Below are 28000 nucleotides of genomic sequence, written 5' to 3' on the forward strand. Positions count from 1 at the left end.
GAAGTTTAGTAAAATGGACATGAGTTGTTCTGTGCCAGTTGATCTGAATGCTTAGGAGCTGGGCATGTTCAGTTCACTAGTATCATCACACCCTCAGCCTCCTCCTTTGGATGTTTCCTCATCTCCCATTCCATTTTTCATTTTCATCCAGATCAGCCCTCCTGAGCATTGGATGCTTGCAAAGGAGATGAAGCAAGGCAAAAGAACTTCAGGTATAAAACTTGCTTAAATGTTCCTGTCTCTACTCAGTTCTAATCTGTTTCTGTTCACAGAAGTGCTTCTGCTAGTCCCAATGATCTTCCAACCAGAACCTCCTGTAAAGCTGGTCTCCAGAGAATTAAATACAATAATGAGTTTTAGTTCCTTGACCATTACCACTCACTCTTCAGTAATTAATGAAGAAATACTGTGCCAGTGGGCCAGAGTAGGTTTACTGAATAAACCTCAACTCAAGTTCTACCAGAAGCATTCTTTCATATCCATGTTGCTTTTTGGTATTGTGTACAATGCCTTCCAAACCAAACACCACTCTTTGTAGACAGTAAGATCACTCACAAGTGGAACTCCCCACTATACTGTTAGGTGTGAGGAGTTTGGGTACTGTCTGTGTGTGTTAGTACTCACAGTGAACAGGATTCCATCCCAAATGGAACACTGGGGATACCTGTCCTAAAAATGGAGACACTTGCTAAGAAGAGTAAATGTAAAGCTTATTGAAGAAGAAATTAGACATTAAAAATAGGGAAAATCAGTAACAATACTGATTGAGAAGCAGTGCATCTGTGGTCCATAGATGGTGCAGTGCATCTGTGGTCCACTTTTGCCAGCACTGCCAACTCCAGGTTAGGCTGCCCAGCTGATTTTCAGTGACTGTGACATTTCCTTCTAAGAGTAAGAATCTTCTAATTTCCACTTGTAGGAATATGAGAATTCAGTTCTAGGCATTACTCAGATGAGAGAGAGGTGATCATGTGCAACGGAACACGTCTATCAGTTCTTCTCAGTTTGCACCTTTTCATATAGAAGTAACTGTGCAAGGCGTTGACTCTCGATGCAGACTAGAGGGCAGTTTGTGGCTGCTGCTGCACCCCAGATTCTTCCCATTGTCCCCAGTTCCTGTTCCCTGCATCCGGCCTGTGCCCTTGCTGGGCGTGAGTGTCTGTCTTGCTCAGAGTTATGATAGTTTGGTTAGCGGCCAAGGGTCTGAGGATACAAATTATAATAGCATTTCCTTCCCCAGAAACCATTGTGCCAGGGGACAAGAGCTATGCAGACCCAGCTGTTCCTGCCTTCTGCAGCTATCCTGAGGTCAATGGCAGCCTTAAGGCATCTCAGGAAGGAGCATCTTGCCAATTCCATAAGGCAGCAAACCTTGTCTCCAACAGCTCCAATTGTAAGAAAACTGAGTGAGAACTTACAGGCAGTTTTCCTGCTGAGCATGAGTGTACGATCAAGATTTTAAAAAATGATCACAGTGGGGCAGAGAACAAAGGTGGATTTCTACAAAACCAAATATAAATGTAATCCATAAAATAAGCTTCTAGTCTGTACTGGGACAAATATGAAACTGTTTAAAACTTCCATGACTGTATCAAGAAATATTTCCCTATGTAGAAATTTGTTTGGCATTTGTGAAAACTCTGGTTCAAGCTTATTTTTCTTGAGCTACAATATTGGAATCCACTTTTCCTCAGCTCTGGCAGGTAGCTAAGCCATTGCAGCATTTCTCTTCCAGTTGTTTTCTGACAGACTCCTTCTTCTTTGCATAAATACATCGCTGAAAGTTATAGTACTCATCTGGAGAGCAGAGCAGGGTCTTGAAACTTTTGTTCCTCACACTACTGGTGGGCATTTCAGCTCATTGGCCAATCCTTGTCAGCTGTTTGATCTTTCTCCTTCTTTACTCTATATTGTCAGATGAATAACACAAGGTCTGCTATTCAGAAGTGCTGAGCAACTTGACTGTAAATACTTGCATATAGATTTAAGAACCTAACTTCAGGCAGTGGTTTTGAAAAACTTGTGCAATTCGTATTGTGAGATAGTGTAGGGACCACACCATGTCTAGGAGACACAGCAAACATTCTCCTTTACATTATAAACAAACCTTAAATAAGTACTGGATGGAACTATTACCCAATGTGTTTTGTTGTTGTTTAATTAAAAAAATAAATGTATAAATTCCAAAGTACCCTACAGATTTTTGGAAAAATATTCTGTGAACAATTTTTTTTTTTCTTTTCAGTAAAATGACAGCAACAAAATGAACGAGTCCCATGTTACAGATCAGACAACGTTTCTTAACAGGATTTTAAAGCTTGTTGTTACACAAATGCAATTCCCACTGCCAAGAGTAAGCTAATATATTCTTGGCATGCTTGGTAAGTCTTAAATCACAGACAGTGGCTACATTCTGCTTGGTGTCCAGAACACAAAATTTCACTTCGACAGCTTCATGGTAAAGAGCTTCTTACTTGAAATAAGCCTTATTCCACAATGCTCACACATTAGGAGCAGACCTTCTCAAGCACAATAGGTATTTTGCGTGTGTTAGTGCTGCAGAATGTTGACATATGATTATATCTTCTGATTTTCTTAGAAATTACCCCACCTGCATTTTAATACTGCTGCTATAATTTGAAATGAGTAATTGCACAATGGATTAAGAATCCAGCTTGTCTTATTAGGCATTTTTATATGTCTTTCAAATGTGGTTTTAAAGAAAAAAATTCTTAAGGTCCAAGTTGCACCTTTACCAAAGAAAACATGTTGCTGTACTCAGACTATTCTCAGCTCTCTGGTTCTACAACAATATGCTTAACCCATCCAATACAGAAAGTAGTATTTTAGAAGTGGTTTTTCTGCAGACAGCTTAAAATGGCTTGTAGCAATCAATCAGAATCCAGCTAGATTTGTTTCACTGATTGGAGGAAGCTGGTGCTTTGAGGTTGTAGGTAAATGATTAGCCTGAGATCATCTAGAGAACCAGCTGCGTGCTAAGCTTCATTATCAGCTCCCCCTGAAAAATACACTGGCCATCCTCTCAATCATGATTAGATTTTAATTTATGAAGAAGAAAGCTAAGTAGGACCTTGACTTTAAAATTTCACTTCCCTAATTTTGTGTCTGCTTGAAAGTGAACCACTTTTTTTTTTTTTTCCCCCTAGTGGTTTTGTGTGCTGCTTTCTCATGCCTTGCTGAAGAGCAGGAGTGGCTGGATAACACGTGAAGAAGCACTACTCTAGTTTACCACAGGTCAGTGTAGCTGTTTAATTAACATGAAACCAAAATAGAACTGTTTAATGATATATTCTCTACCCAGTGTAATGCATCCAGACAATGGTCTAAAGCATGCTGCTGGACCTGTATTTGATAGGTCAGAATTACTGAGAGAAGAAGAGGAAATTTAAAAAAGACAAAGATTAATTTTTCATTGGCTTCTTTGCTGAAGTCTTTGCAGCAAAAGGTTAATTTCTAACAGATTCTTAGAACAGTTAAAACTAGCAATAAACTGGATTATGGAAAGTAAGAAAAGGATAGGTTAAGTGCATGTTCAGCTGGGCTACATATATTCAAATGAGCGAGCTGTAAGGAAATTTACCCTGGAGTATTTAAGGAAATAGCTGAAACAATCTGAACCATTAAATGTTTATCACTGAGAACTCATGGATCATGGAAAACAAGTGAGGTCTCAAAGGGCTTAAGAAGGACAATTTTATTCTTCCATTTTTGTCCCCTCCTCTTAAAGAAAAAAAAAAAAAAAAGACCATAATTATAGATTTGCCTAGCTTCAAATACCCAGCTGGTGTCTGATTTGTTTGAACTTTTGCTATTCAATCTGTCTTAAAGCATCTGGCCAATAGCAAGATAATAAGCAGTCCACATTTTTGTCAAGATTAAGATCATGCCACATTAATTTAATTTCATTTTTTGAGAGAATAAATGACCTTCTGAATAAGGAAGCAGTAGATGTGCTATAGCATGACTTTGCACAGCTGAGCATAAACAAGCCAGTGAAGCTTTGGAAAGTGAACCTATTATGAGTGCAAAAATGGAAGAAAACATATTTCTCAATAGTTTGCTGTGAAAAAGAGAAATCACACCATCTGGATCACGTGGGAGTTTTTATGAGCAGCATCTGCTTAAAAGTTTTCCTTAATTATTAGAATAACAGAATATACAGTGCATTTAGAAAATTCTAAAACCATGTCGCAGTGAGAAGGGAACTTATGTGTTCCAGAGCATAAGATTTTAATTTAGCCTGATCTTGAGCTATTAGAAGTTCCTGAAATCAGCACAGCGGTATTCAGGAAACAACAATGCGAAGTTTTACCTGTGCAAGAGAAACTGTAATGTACCATTTCAAATTGTGGAATAGTTGGCAGTGTAACAGTGTAACATGGCATTGAATACCTGGGTAAAGCAAATTGCAATCCCAATACACAACAGTATTACGTTGCTGTTGCTAAAAAAAGCAGGCACTGCTTGGTAGCCAAAACATCTGTTTGGCTGACAACTGAATCTTACCACCGTTACCCGTGGTTATTGAGCCCTTGAATTGAGTCTGATGGCACAGTCCTCTGGTGACTGCAAAGGACATAGGAAAGGGAAAGTGGGAAATATAAAGAGCTGCAAAAAACAAACAGCCTTATTTCATTTCTCATATAGAATGCGGAATTCCTTTTAAAAGAAGAGGTGAGGAAAATCATTCTCCCAAGTCAGTGGTAAACAAACCTCTAATACAGCCACTGTAGTCATTTGTGGATGGCATTTCAAACATATCTTTGTCAACGCTGGCTGACAATGCTTGCTTCAAATCCAGGGTATACTTTAGAGACAGCAGCGCTCTTTCGAAAGACATTTTGAAACCAGATGATTGTATTAATCTGTCTCTCCCTTTCTAATGGATGCTTAAACTAACCAATCTCTCACGCGTAGTCTAGTGTTCCCACGAATTGCTGGAGAGAAGGGACTTGATGTTCCCCAGTTCAAGAAAAAGCCTCAGGAAATTGCAAAAAGTCCTAAAAAGCCACAGTTTGTTTTCATAACATTCTTTTCCTTTTAGAGAAGTAATAGTTTTTAACATTCTCTCTGATATTTAAGGAGTTAATGGACAGCAATGATCTAAAAACTGCAGGAATAAAAATGTAAGGCACAACACTGGGAAGATGGCTTGAGTAATTATCAGGATTTCATTTATGTAGGAAAAAAATGATGTATAAATTAATATGTAAGTTAGACTAAAGGGTCTCAGATTATTATTTTTTTTAATTTTGTCAGCATCTGTTTCTGTCTAAAAGACAGACATCCAAGTCCATTCTACAAAGACGGGAATTCAGCATAGCACAAATCTCCTGCAAAGATCAATTTCTCAGTATGTGATATGGCTCACACCTAGGAGACGCTGGCCCTTTTTCAGGTGTGACTTATAGATGGCTAAATAAAAGCAAGACAAGTCATAGCAAAAAATAAGCTCCACATTTTTGTGGCTCTCTGTGTCTTCTTTCCAGTCATATAAAGGAGGTTTATTTCTCTCACATAATATATGAAATTCTAAAGGAGTCCACTACAATAAATAATAACAAATACCCAGCAATGCTAGGTTCCTATTAGTTCTTTCTTCTCTATTTCTTCCTCCTCTGATCTTTTTTCATTTGCACTTTCACATGTGTGATACTTGTCAAATAACTGGGACAAAATTATTTTGCATCAAGCAAAAAAATACTTGAGGCACAAAAAAAACTATGAGTCTGTTTAAAAAGATTTTACTCTAATCCCCTCCACTTGCTGTGACTGCGTATTCTTCTTCAATTACTGGGTTTGTGGTTGCCAAGGCTGTTTCCAAGTTTTCACAGTGCTCAAGTGCTGCAGTTATTTCACTTTACTGAAGACAGCTGTCACTGGATTTTCCTAGGGGCCTTGACACAGCCTTGCTGAAAGAGTTGTGAGGTTTGCTCTGGATGCTCAGTCCAGTCCAGTGCTGAGCTTCCTATGAGACGGATCTATGTCATTCATTTCCATTATATGCACTTGAAGATGTTAGAGGAAGGGCAGTGGTTTTCAGAAGACCATCCTAAGTCTGAATGTAGAGCTCTCTGTGATAATCCGTCCATCTAGAAATCATCATAAGAGGAAACATTCGAGTTTGTAGTGCAGGTGTTATAATACTTTTCTTAAGATTCAAGAAAAAGAGTTCAAGTTTACCTTTCCAGAAAACATGGTCCTGCCTTGCCTGAAAGCGTATTTCAGAATGCACTGTGCATGTTGCTGGAGTCTCTCACAAAACACTGGGTGCTTAGAACTAGCTCTTCCAGGTGACAGTTGTTAGTTGACTTAGTTGACTTAGTTTTAAGCTGTTGCATTTATTATTAGAGGAGAAGTAATACATTAAATACTTTCTTAATGTTTGCTCCTATTAGGCAATTGTATTTGCCATGGGGAAAATATGCAACCAGGGCTGGAAGAAGCAGCAATGTTTGCAAGCTATGCAAGGGTGAGGTGAAGATTTTGAGTAGGCACATCCAAGAACAATAGGAGAAGGGTCTGCAAGGCAGGCTTTCCATTTGAGTGTGATCCAAGTATTCAAATGTGAGGAATTGCTCCTGAAGCACAAAGTACAAAATGCTTTAAACAGATTGAATTGAGCAACAGATTATCCCATGATTGGCTCCCACTTCTAACAGAATTAGTGCTACTATGCTTATCCCTATAAATGAGCCGGTTATTTATTAATCACTTTCAAAGAGGGAATGCTCATTCTCTATATATGTCCATACTGTTCTCATTAGCAAGGGTTTATCCACTGATAGAAACAGCTTACTAAGTAAATGTCCTGTGATAGCAGGAGTTGTAAGTAAATTGTGTTTCATCTCAGCGTTTCCTTCATTTAGCTGAAATGTGTTGGTTTTTTTCCCATTTCACTGGCAATAACGTTTTTCAGGTGCTTTCACTTTCTAATGTTGCCAACAAAGCCTGCAAAACCCTACCTTTGAGACGATAAATAGACTATGTTGAACCACCTGTGTGAATGTGCAGCTCATTAAAAGGAAAAGATTTTGCAGGAGCACAGACTACACCTGCTACCATACAGCAGCATCTGCTGCACAAAGTTTTATACATAGGACCTCAATAAACCTGATCCAGAAAGAGGGAAACTATACAGAAATGCTCCTTTACAGCAGTAATACAGTATATATAGCAGTATACTTCTGCTACCTATCTCTACATTTTTTTCTTCAGACTATCAGGAATAGTTAAAACTCTCAGTTCCTATCTTAGAACAGGAGAATGGATTAGAAGATCTCTTGGTCCCTTCTAGCACTACTGTTCTATCTGTGTTTCAAGCCTTTCAGGTCCCTCTTCAGACCTTCCAAACTTGCTTACCTTAAATTTCAACACCTAACATTGAGACCCCCCCATGTTCTTTATTGCCTCTTTAAATGCCTGTTCTTTGGAGCTAGCAACAACTCAGTAATTAATTTTGTCTGAAGTAAACCAGGTGAAATACAGTCTTGACTCAAATCCTGTATTTTACTGAGCTTTCTATGTCATTTTGTGCTTTAAAGTAATAGAAAATAAGACAAAAGCACTGGACTAATTTAGCAGAGGCTGAAGATTTCAACATACAAATCATCATAGATATTATTAGATTTAGATGATATAATTCACCTCTTAAGAGAAGAAAGAAAATATTTTATTAAAAAACAACATTCTTCTGGTTAGATGCTGTCAGAAATTTATTCATGAAGTAACTGAAGTAAATCAGTGTTTATCTATTTTTCAGCTTAGTTGTTTTTCCTGCTATCAGCAGGCTGAAATAAGTATGCAGCAACCTGTAGCTGAAGTGAGTCCCCAGTCTTAACAATCAGCTTTTGCAGTTGCTCCCAGAAAACATAATGATGTTTCATTATTGCTCCCTCACTGCCCTGGGGCCTGTTATGGAATTTACTAAGACTACACCATTTGCCAAGGTATAATAGAAAGAAGCAGGTGGAAAAATAAAATACGATTTTAATTTCCTGCCATGTACTAACCTTTTACTATACCCAAAGCAAAGAATGATTTAAAACAAGATCTTACTTTTTGTGTGTCACTTGATTGATGAACTGTTTCAGTAATTCTCACTAAATGTATTTAAAACATATTTTTCCCTGCCACAACATGCTCTTGGATTTCTTCTCTGGGAACTTGCATTTACAGAGCTTTGCAAAGCATAAGTGCTGTAGCTGAGTTAGCAAAATTCCTTGGCTTGCTTGTGTAGGATTGGGCATATAGACAAAATACCGGAGTGACAAACTGTAAGCAGAATACCACTGCTTCAGTTCTGCCAGATTGATAGCAGGGGTTCACTGCCAGATGATAAAGAAATGACGAAATTATCAGCAGGAGAACTTGGTGACTTACAGACTGTACTGGTGTCTGATTATTTCTCCCACTGGGGAATACAGAATTGGGTAAATGTCTAACTACAGCAGAATCAAACCAAACCACTTGGCACTGACCTAGAGAAGCAGGACATCTAGAAGGAGTCAGTGACTGATTAACTGAAGAGCAAATGTCGTGTGCTGAAGTAGACAGCATAGAATGAATAGAATGACCTCTTCCTATATATATTTTTTTTTTACTGCACTGAACAGCTTTGTATTTGACTAAGGTCAGCCATGGTCCCAATTCTGAAATAAGCAGTGCAGAAATGTGCACTGTCCCTCTATCCCCAGAAATTAAGTGATGGCTGTTTCCAGCAGGTAAGCCCTCATCCACTGTGTGCACAGTCCCTTCGCTCACATGACAATATACCTTCCTTCATCAGCAGTTCTGCTGGAAACAAGGTGAACACTCAGAAGAAGTACTACTTGGACCTTGTATCCATACATGAGCATTTAATCTCTGGATAACTGACTGCTGTTATCTCAAAGTAAATAGTCTCCATATAAAATCTAGTTTGGGCACTCCCTAGTCATTTATTCCAGAATACAAATGTGTGAGCTTTTCTTCTTTCTCTGACCCCATTTGACAGTGGAATATCACCCCATCCAGATCTGCTCTAAAGAATCTCAATCCTACTGCTTTTTTCACTTTGTTCAGAAGTGCAAAGTGCATCCAGCTTTTCACAGGCACAACATTCTCTTACCAGCCTGAGTGAGAACACATATTGTGCTGTTTCATAGATTACTTCCTTAAGTAAAACTCAGAGGGAGTATTGCTCTGCCTCAAAATGAGTGTTCTTAGAGTGAAAAATAAAATAAAACAAAATAAAATATAAAGTAAAATTAGTGAAACAGAAGCACTTCTAATGAAAGTAAACACTACTTTCATTCCTTGATAGAAAAATGTCTTCCTGTTGAAGGATGAAGTACTTTGTGGCAAATATGCTCATTCCTCTTTTATTTTTAATCCAAATTCCTGTTGTAATTGGCTTCTTGTCTTCTGATACTAGGTCTGCACGAACATCCTCAGGTGTTGGCAGAAGTCATTGTAAGTCATTTTCTCAGAAATAAGGCTACATTGCATAGTGTCTCTAAGCCAGTCACAATAGCAAGAAACTCTCAAATACAGCAACAGAAGAGAATTCCCTTGATGTTTTCTGTGTGCAGAGGTGATTTTTACGCCTTCTTTCCCCACACATTAGTCAGATTAATGGGACAGAGGCCTTAAGAAAAAAGGCTGTTCTGACATCAGAGGAAGGGATAACAGAGCTAGAGCTCACACACAGGAGAGGCCTCCAGTGAGAGAGAACTAGAAATCAGTTGTAAATAAGTTGTTCAAGATTGATCTGTAAGCAGAATAAGTGTGGATAATTATCGCCGTCCTTTTGAAATCTCAACAGCATTTGGATAAACTGGCTTTAATAACATTGAATAAATGTTTGGACTCAAACTTCAGACCAATTCTGAAATCTTAAATTGTCTAAGCTGCTCTGTTCCCTGGGTTTCTATTCCCGCTTCTTCATCTTGGTAGCAGGTGGCACAAATTTTTGATGGCTGATCAATAATTCTCATTTTGTTTGCTTTCTGCCTTTGAAGAGAAAAATCCTCTCTAGTTATTGAAAATTGAGTCCCATTGAATTAATGGCTATAAGTCCCTACTTATATCCATGAATATGAGAACAGTATTATTTATTTCATTAAATATTTGATATTTTTTCCTAACTCAACAAAATTGTGATTAATTTTAAATTCATAGTGCCCCTGAGCCAGCACCTCTATCTGCATTTACTGCTCAGAAGTGGAAGGGAACAGAGTCCTTCCTCATGTTAAAGAATTTGCCTGTTGGCCATTAGTGTGAGGCACTATTGATGTGGAAGCTTCTTTGCTGTTCGATCGAGGAGGCATGGCATATGCTTTCAGATTAGTCCTGCTAACAGCCACACAGACAACCCCACAGCACACACATAGAGATCTCTTGTTTTCCTTTTGCACCCAGCAGATAAATCTTTGACAGAGAGACTCTAGATATCTAGTATATTAGATTTAATACCCTGACTTGAACTTACAGTCACCCGGTGGCTCAGGATATTAGTTAAAAAGAATTTTTATTTTATTTTCACAGATAACAGCTCCATGAAATTTAATAAATAGATCCAACAGCTTGCACCATAAGCTTGTGTAGACACATGTGACTTCACGAATAGGTATTCACCATATGCTGCCAGAACTACACTGTTCTGTGCATAAATAGAATTAATGATTTCATTGGCAATTGATTTATCTCATATGTATAAACAGATGAGGAAATAGAAGGGCAAAACAAAATCCTAGTAGAATTCCAGAAACCCAGCCATTCTTTTCAACTATCTTGAAAGAATGTGACAGAATAGCTTAGCTGCTGATGATTGTAGATAATTTTAAGCCTCCACAAGAAAAGAAATTGAATAATTTATTGTCTGAGCAAATAATATCTATTCAATGCAACTGTGTTAAGGTCAGTTTTACATCCAAATTAGTAGCTTGAATACAAACTGAACTAGGAGGCTGAACTGTGGGGTTGGCAAGATACTGAGAGAACAAAATGACAAATCTATTTCCTTTACATTTTACCCAGCAATTCAACTAAAAAGAATGTAATTTTTCTTATTCTGCTTAACAACACAGGCAAAGAAATTGCTGTACTCTGACTAGACGTAGAAAGCAGTTATCTTCTATGTCTGTTCTATGCTAAGTAGTGCATCTACAAATTAAAATGAATCTTTCACAAGCTTTTCTATAAGTGCAACCTATTTACTAAAAATACGCCGTGTCTTGTCACCAATGGATGTCTCAGTGTGGCATCATCTTCTAGTATCGGTATGAAAAAAGAGGAAACACTGGGAGCAAAAGCGATACAGATGTCAGATGACATACTTCTGCAGAAAAAGAATGCTTTTGGTCACACAAAGTGTAGGGATCAGCAACTGCATAAACGTTTATGAGAAAAGGATGCTGCTGATATGCTGACTTTTTTTAGTGCCATAACTTAAACCAAAATATGACAGTTTGTTTTAATGCCGAATTGTTCTGGAGGAACTGGAAGAATTCACACAGGAAAATTCTAAAATCCCCAGTGCAGTTTTAAAAAATGAGTAAATTTCAGAAGAGATTGTGCATTAAATAGTATTCCATTTATATGTTATCTGTATAGGCCAAAGTGAAAAAGCTTGCTGCAAATTTGTTTCTTCATCTCTGGGCTCCTTTGGGAGAATGGAGCAAATACTGACAGCAGGGTGTTCTGGGAAGGAGCAGAGGTGAGCAAAGAGATCATGTGCTCCTGCTACATTCAATGCTATTTGAATTTGGAGGCCCCATTTGCGTCATTTAGCAAGCTCTGACTTCTGCTGCAACCTTTGAGTCAAGTTCCTGGTGAATCCTGGTCTCAGAAGCTAAAAAACACCAGGGACACCCTTGAAATAATCCTCAGGCTGTAGAAAACTAAAGGATAATTCTCATCAGTGTGCTACTGTATTTTATTGTACCTTTCCAATATGCATGACTTATTAAGGATGGTGAAAGAGCCATCTGTTCATCTTCCTCTAACCAATATACCCTCACATCTCGTTACAACAACTCTGTTGTTCCCACAGTGATGAGGCTATCACGTGAATTGCACATATATAACAAATACAATTAATTATAGCTCCAGAAATAGGCTTGCCCGCATTCCCATTCTTCCAAAGACCTCAAACCCCTGTGGCAATTAAAACATTCAGATTATGGGTTGCTTCCTTAGGGTCACTGAAATGCTAAGGACAGATATCTTGAATCTTGTTGCTGTCTTAGACATTAGGACCAAGCAACAACAACAAAAGCAAACAAATAAATAAATAAATAATCTATGGCCAAGTTAGTTTTACTATGTTTTGAAAACTTTTGTTGATGTAACACAGTCTTGCAGTGCTGCAACAGGCCTGTGTTTGAAAAAGGCCAAAAACAGTTTCACCTCACCTCAGTACCAGACAAAACCACATGAAGTTTGTGAATAGCAGAGGTTTGGTGTAACTCCAAAATGTGAAGAGCTGCCTGTGGTTTATTTGCCAGAGTGCCCTTTACTTGCCTTCAAAGTGTCAGGAATTAAGTATGATGATCAAATATTGTATGTTAAGATATTAGTCCCTGATACCTCACTGAAAGGAAAGAAAGCATATATGGGAAGGAATACAAGGCAGTGTGTTTGCAAAATGCAATTGGAAATAATGAAATACAGTTAAGAGAACTTCAGTTAAACAATGAAGGAAAACTGAAATAACGCAATAGAAGAATATTTCTTGCATGGTAAGTTCCATTTCTGAGGACACCAGTTTTTACCCTCGTTTTTAGGGTCAGACTTAGAGTTGCTATGAAATTACCTTAATCTTCCTGTGACATCTCTTTCTCACTTACATGAGATTTTAAAAAGTAGGACAGATCCTAGTGGAGGAATAAAGAGTATATCCTGTACTACTGTGACAAAGTGCACGCAAGTCCTGACTTTTGTCTCTCTTCTCTCTGAAAATTCTCCCCTTTTTGGCAGCGATGTGAAGAGTGAATCAACATCTCTGAGCCAGTGAGGGTAAAGGAGACCAAAGGCTGCAAGCTTAGACAACACACAGCATAGTTGGGACTGGCTGGCATGGTTATATTATTGCAGGAAAGAAGGGAACAAAATGTAAAAATCTAAATTGCTGATTGTTTCTTTATGATAGGAGGTGTTCTAGGAATAATTTAACAGGTTCTTGCTTCATGAACAGTTCAACAATTAGAATCAAAGAAACAAGAATTTGCTGCTGTGCACTTTCTAGCATTGAAGGAAATTTAAAACTACTGAGCAAAAGCAGAGTAGGAGACAACTTGGAGGGGTTTGCTTCAAAATCCAAAGCTCAGTATGATTTTCTCAACTTTAACAGACATTAGAAACCAAATAGAAGTATTTACTTTAGGATCAGCAGAAGGTTTAGGTTGAGAGCATAATTAATACTACTGATCAGTAATGACCTGCAGATTGATTCAACAAAATGCTGGCAGTTTTACTGTAGAAAGCAATTTTGTGTTAGCAAACAATCCATTTCACCCCTTTCTGGCCACTCTTGTGAAAGAAAACTTGTAGAATTAAAGCTATTAACACAGTTCCTAGCAGTTTTAAAATATTCTATCTACTGTCCCTGACTTTACTTGTCATTATGGTTGATGAACTCAAGTTTACCCTGTTCCTGGAAGGCTTTCTTTGCTTAATTTTCAGTATAAACTGACTGCTACTGAAAATTCTTCTCCCTAAATTTGTTGCAAATGAGTAGTAAATTATCACTCCCCTTGGCTTCCACAGTTACACATTCTGATAATGTCACCAAAATAATATGTACCTCAGTCAGACTCAGATGACATTGGATCCTTTCATTCAATGGCACTAGACAGATAGCAGTGAAGTATCTCTAATGAAAGCTAGTACTCTGGTATCTCCTTTTTGTTTTGGCTGTACAATGATAAGATGCAGCAGACTCCAGTTTTTCTTATAAAATAAGATTATATCCACTACCTTTTTTTCTTCACTGATAGAATCTGCTAATTTCGAGTACGTGCTGCTTCACAGAAATGTTAATAAAACACACCTCTTATCTGTTTTCTTACTAGCAGTTAGCAGCTTAAATGTAGATATGCTGTGGTGTATATAGAAGTTAGTACGTCATAGGTAGTGCATACATTGAAGTTATTTTATACATTGACCTTATTTAACTTTCCAGCAAAGTAGGAGAGACTAAACAGTTGAGTTTGCCTTGAAATTCTGATACATGGAAGAACCACTGGTGAGATCATCTATATGGATATTCTAGGCAGAAATCTAAGTTACCGTGATGAACTCCAGGTCCTTCATAATCCTAAGCCTCCTATTCAAAAAAATGATAGATAGAAATAGCCTAAATAATGTCTAGCTTTTCAATAGTTGTCATGCATGTGGCTATTTTGCACATCTCTGAGAAGATTGCATGCGTGTGAGTAGCAGAGAAGCACAGCTGGCACTGGTGGTCTAGAATCACAGATTCAGAAACCATCTTTCTTTATGCCACCATCAGTACAGGAATCATTGTACTGCTGTGTCTGTGGCTTCAGAGCTGGTATCAAGGGGAGGGTTTCTTTCCTCTGAAACTTGATATACCATAGCTATTTCAGTTGTATTCTGAGAAAGAGATTATCTCTTGAGAATTACTTCAAATCCATGAAGTTGAGATCTTAAGTGAATATGCCACACATTTACTTATTTTTCACAAATGCAACCATTCACATTATTTTTTTACACCTCCCTTTGAAGCAGGAGGAAAGATCTCATCTGAACACAAAATATTAGATTAGAATGAAATGGGATCTGTTACAGTTTAGCAATTGCTATGTGATTTTTCTGGCCTGGGGATATTTATACAGGAAGATTTTTATTAAAAGAGGATGAGAGATTTTATTTCTCCCCTCTTTTCTGATTCAGTGTCATTTGAGTCTTGTCAGAAAGAGTTGAAGGCAGAAGCAAGGAATTCATTTTGTATCAATATTTGCCCTGTTTTATTGGTACAGTAATTCTGCACTGAAGTAAATAATGGATGGCACTCAGACTCTCTAGAATTGATGCGATATGAACAAATGCCAGATCCCCATTTTATCAGGTGTCACAGTGTTGACTTTTCTGTTTCAGAACCTGGACTTCTGCCATTGCTGCTGGTTCAGAGCTGTAGGGGTGAATGAACAGTTAAATTCTCTCCTCACCATCAGTTTTTCTTTAATCCATATTTTTGAGATCTTTTCAATTTGCTACCGCTTGCCTACAGACCCTGAGTGTGTTTTAGAAAGCATTCTCAAATTCCTACTGCCTCCCTAGGAGACCAGAATATTCCTTACAGAGTAAGCAGGTTGATGGAGATTTTAAATATGCATTATAGATACTTAATGGGATGAAGGAGTAAATTTGCATTTAGATAGATATTACTATTTCTATGAATACATAATCATTTTAGAATGATTTTTAAAGGAATTATGAGAAATTAACTGTCTTAAATAACAGTTCTCTGTTAACATTAAAGTAAGTATGCAAGTTCCTTTGTTCTGTTTTGCAAATAAGGATAGTCGATGACCGAGGTGTTATTTCCCAACTGCATGTCAGAGTGTGGAATAGGACCCAGTATTCAAATGTGCAGTCTAGCATCTTGTCTTGCTTAGACCATGGAGTCTCTAAGCCTGCTGGAAAGGTGTCAGAAATGTGGCATCTTTGTGAAAGTCCATGGGGAAGGTATATAGGCCTTGCACAATAGTCAGTTGCTGTTTTATTTATTCCAAGTATTCAAATCCAACCACAAGTCATTTTTTAATCAGACAGTGTAGACTCAAGGGATTCACACAGCCATTGCAAGAATTGATGCAATCACTCTACAGTCTTGCAATGAGTTGAGTTAATAGTTTGTAGTCCCAAGACTTTCCATTAATACACATTGCTGACATCAGGCTGTCATTGGATAGACTTTCCACTAATATATGTAGCATCCAGCACTATCAAGTCTTCAGATTTATGCAAGAATCCGTAAGTATTTGTATGATTTTTGTAGCAAGGAAAAAATGTGAAAGGGCTGACACAAACACACAACTTTGTCATGTCGTATGTTTGGTGACAACAGACACACAATCATGTGCATATGAAAACACACCAACTATTGATAGGATTAGGGACATTGCAGAAATATTTTTTTGCCAATTATACAAGCCTGGAAAATTTAGCCTGGTTTCTGGAACACAAGATTCTTATCAGAATTCCTGCATATGTTCAAAAGTGTAGAATACTAGAGGTCAAATCAGGTCCTCAAATTAATTCACATTATGCCCCATATCCGCAAACAACAGCCTCAGTGTCCTGCCTGTCACTTCCAAGATCTTTGTGTAGAAATAATTGATTGAAACTCAACAAACATTTCTTTTTGAAGTTTCAGGAGGTGGACGGTAGTCAGCAGTTCACTCACTGGACTTGTGTTAATTCTCCTGGATGAGAAGTGAAAAAAACGATTTTTTAATTGGTCAGCTGATATGAGCAAAGTACAACTCTGTGCTGAAGAACTGCGTGCAATCTGTGTTTAGAGCAGAGTTGCCATTAGTTTAAACGAAACAGCATGTTTACCAAAGACTGTGTATGGATCTCAGAGAATTTCTCAAGCATTAACCAATATAGTCTTTCAACACTTCTGAAAGCTAGATAATATTCTGTTCTTTAATAATGCAATGAACACTTTACACTGACTATATTAGAATTATTTTCTCTGTTGATTCATTGATTCAACAATATGGTAATGAAAGGGAAAAGGATTAGCTCAGCACAAACTATAGCTCAGCAAACAGCGCTGGTGGAAACAAATACCTTCAAGAGCTAAGAAAATCATTCTTTCGAAAAGCAGATCTCCTGGATGTCTCAATTTATAATAAAGCAACTCAGTGATAACTTAAATAGAAGAATTGTATAAATAGACCAGCAGGCATCTAAAAAATGTAACTATTTTATTAGCTTGTTATCAGGTGGCCATCTGGTGATGTCAAACATTTGATAAGACAAATTAGTTTTTATCTTTTACACACTGAGATTGATAGTTTTGCTTTAAAAGTGCACTGTTGTTATAGTGCTCGCCACTCAATTGCCTTCAAAAGGGAATAATAATAGTTGCAGTCCTGAGTTTGGATTGACAGAGAAACTTATAGACAAGAAGATGAAATTCCAGCTCCACTCTGAGTCTCAATGTGCTGCAGAATTCAATCCCACTAAAGTTGTAAGGCATGAAGCTAAAAACTGAAAGATGCTTTCAGGAAGATACGAAGGACTCAGATTGGCTTGTCAGGTGGTTAAAGTTGTTTCTAACAGAACGTTAAGTTGAGCCACGGTGAGATGAATGAGCTGACACCAAGAGGCCGAGTGTGTGGTGGTTTGTTTAGCATGCAGATGCCTTGACTTTCAGTCTGCTGTCTTTATGCTGTTATGTCTAAAAATAAACCTCTTCCCACAGTAAAGAAAATCATTTACTGGCAGTTGGGCCTGATATAAGATTCAAAAAAGAAGAAAACATTAGTTGTTTTTCTTCAGAAAGAACTTAATCAGCAATTATGAGTTCCTTTAAAACTTCAGTACGTTTAATTCTCCTTCCTTTTACTAAGCAGTCTTCCCCTTCAAGCTTCAATAATTTGTTTCTCAAGAGAAGACAGAAATAGTTTTAGAACAGCTTTTACTAATGTTTACTGTGCCATATCATGCTTATAAAATCTTTTTTAATATGTAACCATTTAACTTCTCTTGGCGAGATAAATTCACGGTGATACAGATGTTTTGTAAATACCATACTCGCTTAGCATCTGAGTTGGAACACATTATAAAAGAAAATGGCATTTGAAATAGACTTGTTTTTGCAATGCAGTAAGGTATATTAAGCAAAAATTTTCAGGTGAACTAGGGCCAAGAGTTCAATATGTTCTTTATATTGCAGATGGCAACTATGTGCCCTGAACTTCTGTGAGGGTATTTCTGAGGTCATCAGCGGTCCCATGGGGGAAATGAGTCACCAAAAGCGTAAGTGATTTCAACACCTTTGCTATAAACTCCATAGATTAGTAATATGAACTTTACAGAAGCTTTGCTAAGTTGAGGCCTGCGAGACTTTCCACTGAGTAACTTCTGTTCCATAGAATGATCCACACTGCCATAATATTTGCATTACAGCAGTGCTAGGGATTCAAGGAGGAACAAGATTTTATTTTGGGGCTGTAAAAGTCCCTGCCTTAGAAAATGTTAAACCTTACCCAAGACAAGACACAGCTAGCTATAAACTCAGTGACTGATGAACATTAAGGTTCTGAGGATATTACTGTGACTGAAAAAGATAGGTTTCTGCCACAATTAGAAGTTACAGAAGAACTTGTTTTTCAAGCGGTAGATGAACCTTGGTTGGCTGTACCATTAAGCAATACTAACAGGAAAACTTACACCTGAAAGTGAAATAAAAACTAAAGAAGCAATTTCCACACACACAAAAAAAGGTATCACAAGCCTCCAGAATGTGATAAAATAATAAGGAAAAGCATGCATGCCTTAGACTGTAACATTCTTCAGAAGTAAGCACAGAATCTGTATCTGATCACAAGGGAAGGAGTGTGTCACATGGGCATACCAGTAGACAGGAAAACTGGCCTAGAAAACCAGGCGACTGCCAAGATAGCTAGAGTATATGCAGCTATCAGTAATGTGGGTAGTAAAGTTCAGATGTCATTCCACGGCTGTGGTCTGTAAACCATAATGAACCTGTCCCTATGTAGTTCTAGAATTAGGCTCCCAAATTGCAGCTATACCTGACAACAACTTGCAGGTAATACAAATATAAGCAAAATACAAGTATGAAATACACGTCTTGGAGACTGTTCCTTCATGAAATTTTCTCTAATAATTCCCCAAATGACTAAATCCTATGTAACAGCACACAATGATTCTATGTCCACCAGAGTGGACAATAATGCAGCAAACTGGAAGTTTTGTCCCATTGTTCCGGCATCCTATATATTAAATTCATACAATCATATCTGGAATGTATAAGTTGTTTCAGACTTCAACTACTTTAGGAAGACCACACATGAGCCCTCTCATGGGCATATTCATCAGTGCGCTCTCTGGTTACAAGTGATTTTCCCAGTCCAAGATCCAAATACCCAATGAAGTGCCCTAAAAGCATTTTGCAGAATTGTGATTCTCCTACGGGACTTGTGGGCACAATGCAATGAATGGAATGTATTCATCCGTAGGTGGAGCTTTCCATCTGTGACAGGTTGAAGGTTTTAAGCAATTCAAATATCCCTCATTTTTCTCTAATGTTTCAGGAGGTAATGAAACGGAAATCGCATATATTAAATGCCAAAAAATGCTGAAAGCCAGTACATTTTAGATCAGTGGATTACACATGCAATTTATTGTCTGTTGTCAGGGAAAAGGTGTAAGAAATGCTGTGGGGAGCAAGCTTTACACACTCTATGTATAGGTTTTATGCTGCATTGTAATGACAAGATTGTTACTGTTCAAATGCAGCCGCCTATATTACTTTGGCTGCTTGAATCTGTTCTGGATTTACATATAATGAGTGAGAGCAGAAGAACTGTAGATTGGTGTAAATTTTATTTGAAAATTACCTTAGAGAAGCATACAGTAAGAGTTTAATTAGGTTACTGAAAATGCTACAATTTTTACTTAATGGTAGTTTATATGCAAAAGCAATCTTGAGGTAAAAGGACAGTGAAGACCAAGCACTTCAGTTGAGCCTTCAGTTAAATACACCAAAGGTCAGCATCCAGTGTGGGTTTGGATAATAGCTCATAATGGTAAAAATAAAGTGCTTAGTCTCCTCTTTTTACTTCAGAATAGTTCTAATAGTTACTAATTTTATTTATTTCAAGGTGAAAAAACTACATTTTGAGCAACAAAACCTCATTCTTCTGTATTATCACAGCTTCTGTATCAGTCCATCCACCTATCTGTCAAAAGCAACATAAAATACCACTCTTTCAAAAAGCATCCTACTATATATTCTCTGAGATTCAAAGTGCCATTGACTGTTCAGAAAAAGCCTGACTAACCAGTTCTGTCCTGTTCTTGCCTCTAAATTTGCTCATGTTATTAATATAATCTTACTATTATGTTCATATTAACACAGTCACCTATTTCAGTGACCATGATCACAATCATGTGCAAGACAACCAGGGGATCAGGACCAACCAAAGGCTGATACTGGTTAACCAACCTGATCTCGTTCTATGACCAGGTGGCCAGTTGGTGGATGACAGAAATGCTGTTGACATAATCTGTGCAGACTTCAGCAAAGCCTTTGACATTATCTCCCACTGTATTCTCCTGGAGAATCTGGCAGTCTGTGGCTTGGATAGGTACTCTCTTTGCTGAGAAAAAACTTGCTAGATGCCTGGGCCCAGCGAGTAGTGGTGAACTGAGTTAAATCCAGCTGGTGACTGGTCACAAGTGGTGTTACCCAGTGTGTCAGTACTGGGGCTTATTCTTTTTAGTATCTTTATTGATGATTTGGATAAGGGAATTCAGTGCATCCTCAGTAAGTCTGCAGATGACACCAAGCTGGGTGGAAGTCGATGAAGTCGATTTGCCCGAGGGTAGGAAGGCCCTACAGAGGGATCTGGATAGATTGGATCAATTGGTGAGGCCAGCAGGATGAAGTTACAAAAAACAAGTGTTGGGTTCTGCACTTTGGTCACAATAGCACCCAGGCAACACTACAGGCTTGGAGCAGAGTGGCTGGAATGCTGCACATGAGCCAGCAGTGTGCCCAGGTGGCCAAGAAGGCCAATGGCATCCTGGCTTGTACCAGTAGAAGTAGTGTTGCCAGCAGGAGCAGGGAAGTGATCATCCCTCTATACTTAGCTCTAGGGAGACTGCACCTCAAGTATTAAGTTCAGTTTTGGGCCTCTCACTACAAGAAAGAGCGCCTGGAGCATGTCCAGAGAAAGGCAACAAAGCTGTGAAGGGTCTGGAACACAAGCCTTAGAGGGAGTGGCTGGGGAAACTGGGATTGTTCAGACTGGAGAAGGCTCAGGGGAGACCTTATTGCTCTTTACAACTATCTGAAAGGAGGCTGCAGCAAAGTGGGGGTCAGCCTCTTCTCCCAGATAACAGCAATAGAAGAAGAGAGAATGCTCTCAAACTGTGCCAGTGGAGGCTCTGGTTAGATGTTAGGAAGAATTTGTTCTTGGAAAGAGCGGTCGGACTCTGGAGCAGGTTGCTCAGGGAAGTGTTTGGAGGCATTTAAGGAAAGGGTAAACTTAGTACTTAGGGATATGGTTTAGTGGACAGTATTGGTGGTAGGTAGACAGTTGGACTAGATGATCTTAGAGGTCTTTTCCAACCTTAATGATTCTATGATTCTATGATCAGAGTTAACATGCTTATATTTTCAATTCTTAATGTAATGGAGAAGGTCTTTCTGGACCACCTCCTTCCAATTTGCTCTGAGATTTCCAAATCACATCTTGCTTGCAAAGATCTTCTTACTAAATACTATTCAAATTCCACTCAATAGACTTAGTATCTTGCTATAAAGACTTTCGCTTTAGTTGAAGCAGCATGCCTATATAAGCATACAGTTTTAAAGGGTTGTGATTGATTTACCCATTTGTAACCCATGTCTGATTTATTCAGACACGATCATCTGAATTATGGAAGGTGTTTCATAAATGAACATAAACTATTTCAGATCAACAGCGTAGCTTTTTTATTCAGTGAATGTGGGATGTCTCACTTTTAAAGCAGTGCTGATGACCCTTCTAGTTTTCTGCTCAATCTCACCTTAGCAACAACGTCAGGAAGCAGATATGATCAATGAGGCCTTTCTTAGCCCTCTGAAACTTCAGTTTTCATGCCAGAGATCTTTTGTATAGCTAAATTAGTGAAGACACAGAGCAAGAGGGTTAAGATGCAGTCTCATCAGTTCCTTGCAGTATGTAAGATGTTCTCAAAGCCCAAGTCTTTGCAGCCTCCATGAAGCTAACCACCTATGCCAATATGACGTTGCTTTATATGGCTTGACACATAGAAAAAAGATTTCCCTACTGTTTGCATATTTTTACATCAGTTACTTTTTTTTCTTAAAATCTAAAACCTGGATTTTAATCTCTACTGTGCACAGTTGCCACCCTAGACAAGACAGCTGTTTGTTCCTTACTCGTTGTTCACATGAGTCCACCTCATGTAATAACTATGTGAACAGAACTGCATATTTGGTATAGGTTGGTCTGTACTGCAGCAGCAGAAATATCCTATGTTTTTAACATAGTTAGGCCAAAATTTGCTTTGTAGTTGCTTCAGTTGCTACCATAGAACATGCCATCATAGAACAGGCAAGGCCAAACTAGACTGAAATACTTCTATACGTCTACAGATACTTGAAAGCTGTTAGTCGTGCTTTCTTCCAGAGTCTCATCTAAGAGCAGTGTACTTTAAAAGCATTCCCTCAGCTTTATGTTTCACTTCATGCTCATGACAAGCCCTGTCCTGTGGATCCAGTCACAGCTATATGATAAACCTTTAGCCCAATACTCCCTATGTCTGAGACACCAAAGAAGCAGAGCCCAGCTGGTAATTGGAAAATAAAAAAATAGCATTTAATCTACACTCGAGTTCAAAAGGTATAGGGAGAGGTAATGAACAGAACACAGGAAGGGCAGGGACAAATGAGCCAAGGAACTATACCAAGAAATACAACTGCGATACTAAGCCATTATAAGTTGCTCATTCCATTTATGATAGGCAATTGTTTGCCTTTGTGTGCTCATAAATGCATCTAAAATAAACAGAACGTTTCCCAGTATAGGCCATGGCACTGTTTTTTTTCCTGGTAGAAGTTTTAAGAATACCATAGGTATTTGAAGATGCTGACATGAAAAACTCAACAAAAGAGCTACAAACCTTTTCCTGTTATTAAACAAACGGAAAGTAAACATTCAGGATTTGGATATAAGAGGATGTTCTGTCATTTTGTATTTAAAAACATAAATACTTCTGGCAACAAATTGATTTATTTGGTTTATTTCAATTCTTAGAAATGTGATGATTTAGGAATTTCTCCTGATTTACTTGTTGTTTTGTCCTTTTTTCAGTTATGACATAGGAACCTAGACAGCATTTAGGATGAGCTTTGAGACACATTTCAGATAATATCTGAATCCCAGTAGGATTATTTTTGCAATTAGAGGCAGACAGCCATGTTAAAGCATGCTCCTGGGTCAGAGAGTGTTGAGATTAAAAGGAGTGACACCAAATTTTGTTGAACAGTAAAAAATGTAGGATGAACTTTGAGATACATTTCACATTCCTTAATATTGAAAATGAAGTATTGGAGACAAATTTAGTTTTAGATGTTATACCCACATCTACATGAACTGTGAATTTTTAGTGCCTAGCTTGCAGCTGGTTCTGAAAGTTCAGTCTTTGAATGGAGTGATACACAGCATTCTCTAAAATCCATTCTATCCTTATGTTTAATATAGCTGAAAATGCATGGGAAACCAGAAGAAAAATAGTGAAAAAAGTCTCTTCTCTGGGTTATTCCTAGAATGGAATCCAGCTCAGGATTAGATGTAATCTTAATGCTGTCATTTCAGCTTCTTGGAATTGCCTAGCATTTGAACTAAATTGTCAGCCTCCCTATTATTGTTAATAAGTGGACATACAAACCACAAAGACATTACAGAGGATATAAACAGTAATTTGCAGTAATGCAGGTGATCTGGGAAGTGAGTAAAAATGTTACCAATTTGGCACAACTAGACAACTCTCCAGATACTCTGAGGCAAATGAGCAGGCTGATGACAGAGATGCTGTCTGCCAGTTCCTGCAAAGAGATGTTTGGAGCTGTAGCCTGGCACTTTCCATGAGCACTGCACTCACTGCTTTGGCAGGAGATGAGCACAACTGAAGTGCAGGTGCTGCCATTCACAGTTGCCATAATGGTCCTTTGCCCAGCCAGAGCAGTGATAAGCATCTTCAGTAAATTAATACCAAGGCCAAAAGCTTGTTTCGCATACAGTTTGTTTTTAACTGTAAGCATAAAAAAGAGCATGTGCTCAGTTACCATACACGTGTCCACACAAGCATAGCATCCATTAGAGAAGAAGGTAAATACTGGATATCAATATTTAAGATAAATGTAATGAGCAAAGTAATTTTTTAACAATTAGTCAGCCATAGCTAAAAATCTGAGCCACTGGTTTGGGCATCTGCATTCATCTAAGCGCTAAAATAGAACTGTGTATAGGAAAATTAGAAGCTAAGCTGGGGGAAAAAAAGCACACAACTTCACTAGTGTGAAAGTCTTTCAGTGGAGCATTTTATAGGCATTTTGCACGAGCCAACTGAATTCATTGAAGTTACGACTCAAAAATCGCTGAAATATGGACATCTAGTGGAGACATCTAATTATTACAGTTTTCCTTCCTACGGAAATGCAGAAAATGAAAAGGCCTTTTACTGATTGTCTTGCTGGAGCCTGGAGTTCTCCTGGCCTTTTGCTGCTTGGCCAATTGCTCAGTAGCAGGAGATGAAGGTGACGCAGCCAGAACTTGGCAAAATAGAAGCTGTGTGTCATTTAACTTACCTGGGTGATTGATGAAGCAGGAAAACTAATGACCCATGAAGGAACAAACGTTTCTCAAACAAGAGGTAAATGAATGTGATACTGGAGCTCAAGGGATGGGTGAAAATCAGAGGCTGTAAGTGCCTTTAAATACTCCTGAAATTGCAAGCTCAGACCTTTTGCATTATTTTTTATGGGGAGAAGGGAAGCAATAATTTGGGGTTGTTTAAAGCCTTGATGCAGAGAAAATTTAATATTCACATCATTTCAAATGCATAAAGTTTGTAATACAAACCAAGAGTTAGCTGTGAGGACAGAAAGTGTCCCTGCACACTGCAATGTCTGCAGGGCCTTCAGGTCATACGCTGATAGGATGGAATGTCAGCAGGATCCAACAGTCCCGTAGAACTTCCTCACTAAAGGGTGTTTAAATCTCCACAAATGCAAAATCATGATAGCTACACATTAATGGTCAGTGTTCTCTTTTCTCATGCTATCCACTTACTGCTGTCCACCTTGGGATTTCTGCTGCTGTGGGATTTGTAACTGGGTTGATGCGTGGCCAATATTTGTCTGACTTCTCTTTTTTTGTCTCCTGTGAAAGCCATCTGAAACTAAGCAGGAACTAACCTTGATTTATTTCTTTAATTAAAAAAAAAAAAAGATATTACATATTAATAAAAAATGAAAAGTATTCCCTTGCTGGTTTTTTAATTATTTTTTTTTTTAAGTTTCCAAAAACAGTCCCATATCTCTGTCAAAGTTAATGTAACCAGCATTTCCATGGGAATTTCTGCTTATCCAGGGAAACTGGAACTGCAGATGTAAATAACAGCCCATCCTCCCAACTACTGTTCAGATCACCTTGTGAGAAATAAACGGGTTTTTTTTAGAACACATGTCAAAACATTTCTCTTGACTACAACCAGCATGAGCTAAGAAAATTCTGCAGGAACATCTTGTTGAAACCAGAAAGAGAAATGAATCTAATGACAAATTATGACTTATTTTTTGTGAGATTTTATGCAAAACTGTTTTTTGTTTCGTATGGAATCTAAAATTGACGACAGACATTACTAGAATATGTCATTCTTTTACAATTTTATTACTAACTTCCTTGAGAAAACACAAGAAAATGCTACATGGGCAAATAGTTTTACAGGCTGATATTTCTATTTCTTCTAATAAGCTTAAGATTGTAAATTACGCATTGAAAAAGAAACCTCACCTGTTTTGGCTGAGGTGGACTGGGAACTAACTTCCTAACTCCTTCCAAAAGTCTCCAGACACCCCAAAAACAACCCCTTTTGTTAGCATAACTCTCCAGCACTTTCCTGCATATGGAACTTAGTTTTATTGGCAGTAGAGTCTCCATAGCATGAAAATTAATACTATATTTTAAATATTAGTAAATATGAATTCTCTTTGCATACATGGAATTTACTTCATCTAATGATTCCAGCAAACTTGCAGCATGACTTCTCAGAAAGCTGGCATCAATTTGGACCTTAATTGAATAAAGTCAACAGGATAATTAAGCTCAGTATCAAGAAGTAGTAAGTAATGGAGTGCCCTGCATCAGAAGCAATGAATCACCCACACACAACATGAAACAGTCCGTTCTCATGAAGACATTACTAAACCAAAAGATCGCAATGGAAGTCTGCGAGATGATTTAACAAAAGGCTTTCAGCCTCTGTAGGGCAGCACAGGGTATTGCAGTTTCCATGGCACTGCAGAGATCAGAAAAACAGAAAGGATAAACACTGAGAACTGCCACAAAAGTCATCTTTGGTCCTTTTATTGCAGTCCCTTGTCTCAAGTCAGGATCAAACTTTAGCTGCGTCTGAAAAATATTTAGTGTGCTGTTAAAATTTCCACTCATGGAAATAAAACAAAAGCATCTCCCTCTCTGTAATGGCCTATTTTGTTCATTTTACATTTTCTAGACTGAGTCTTTCCTCATGTCACTCTCATCACTCTCTTCTTGACTCTGTCCAATTGCTCTACATTTATCATGACCTGTTCTTCTAATTGGACACTCTTCAGTTCAGGTTCTTAGTGAAAGAAATGCTCATCTACTTCATGCCTTGGGTATGGCCTCCTGCATGTAAACACCAGTATGATACCCTTTTTCACATTCTGACTGATTTCCAACTCGTGATTCTCTATAATCCTCAGCATCTGCTTTTCAGAGGTTCTGCCCAGTCATCTTACTGCTGCTGTGTCATTTGCTGTCTCATCATAAAAAGGGAAATCCAGACATCTGCAAAAGTGTCTGTACAACTGCTGATATTCTAAAATAATATATACAAGTATTGTAATGACTCATCTTAAAGTGATCTTGTCCTTCAGATAGCAGTTTTTCTGGTTGAAGAACAATCTAGACTTATAATCAGAAAAAGAAATGGGAACAGATATTCACTGCATATTCCCTTGATGAAATGAGTGTGATGCAGTGAACTGACTGAATGGTGTGTGCTGTGGTTTCCTTTCAAGGCTGTATGAAGATAATGAGATGTGGTAGAAAGTAGCTGACCCATGGCTTGCTGCTGTTTTGTCTGCTGCTCGTTGTAACGCGCATCTCGTAGTACTGTGTCTGCACAGTGGGGGCATACAGGCTTATCTGTCCTAGATAAACTCTAATTTCATTTGAAATCAACTTGATTTGACAGGTATCGGGAATTCTGAAGCCAAGTGCCATTTTTGATACTTGCTTATTTTGATGTTTTAACACACAGGTACTTCCATGGTAGCAAAAGAAAACACTCGTTTACATTTCTTGCATTTAGCTCTATGTCTCCTATGTGGTCTTATAACCTACACTCCTCTTCCCGTGTCTTTTAAATGGGGATAAATGAATTAGCTCATAGCAGCAATGTGTTTTTGCGTCTTGTCATCAGCACGTTTACTGATGGGACTTTCTGCTGGGTGCCTTCCAGGACAGATGTCCTTCCTTTGGTCCCTCACTGCACCTCGGAGCGAGGAGCAGCTGCACTGTAGGTGCGTGTGTGATTATGAGTTTGTCGAGCATGGCCTAAACTAGTAACGAGTCCATTGGAAACACAAAGACACACTGACGTGCTCTGCATTTTATTCAGGTCCTTTTTGTTAATTACGCTGCCATTTCCTTCTGGCAACGAGCTGCAGATCTCAGCGACTGCTGCCAGAAGCACCGCGTTATCCCGAGCAGCTCCGAGTCAGCCACGGCCGCGTCACAGAGCCAAGAACTGCTGCCAGCTGAGAGGGATCCTCACCTCCCACCGCTGTATCAGCCTCCCATCTATCTAACGTCCCTCATTACGAAGCTCATCGCTCATTTCAGAACACAGAGCGCCGCAGCGTCAAGGCGCGCACAGCCCCGCCCCGCGCCGCCTGGAAGCCTCCGCTGCCTCAGGGCGCACAGCGCCCTCC

The 28000-nt window shown here is 38.4% G+C and overlaps 1 long non-coding RNA gene across 2 annotated transcripts; it reads left to right on the forward strand.

Moving 5' to 3' along the window:
- The first annotated feature begins 110 nt into the window (after nt 1–110).
- LOC128078375 (uncharacterized) lies at nt 111–27987 on the forward strand. 2 transcript variants are annotated; one of them, XR_008205614.1, is made up of 5 exons: nt 111–212; nt 3168–3255; nt 10549–10630; nt 17939–18021; nt 27688–27987. It is a non-coding gene; the product is annotated as an uncharacterized LOC128078375 (long non-coding RNA). The 2 variants fall into 2 exon arrangements; XR_008205613.1 differs by lacking the exon at nt 10549–10630.
- The last annotated feature ends 13 nt before the right edge of the window (nt 27988–28000 follow it).

The sequence above is a fragment of the Tympanuchus pallidicinctus genome, unplaced genomic scaffold (genome assembly GCF_026119805.1).
Source record: "Tympanuchus pallidicinctus isolate F22 unplaced genomic scaffold, pur_lepc_1.0 scaffold17, whole genome shotgun sequence".
Lineage (NCBI taxonomy): Eukaryota > Metazoa > Chordata > Aves > Galliformes > Phasianidae > Tympanuchus > Tympanuchus pallidicinctus.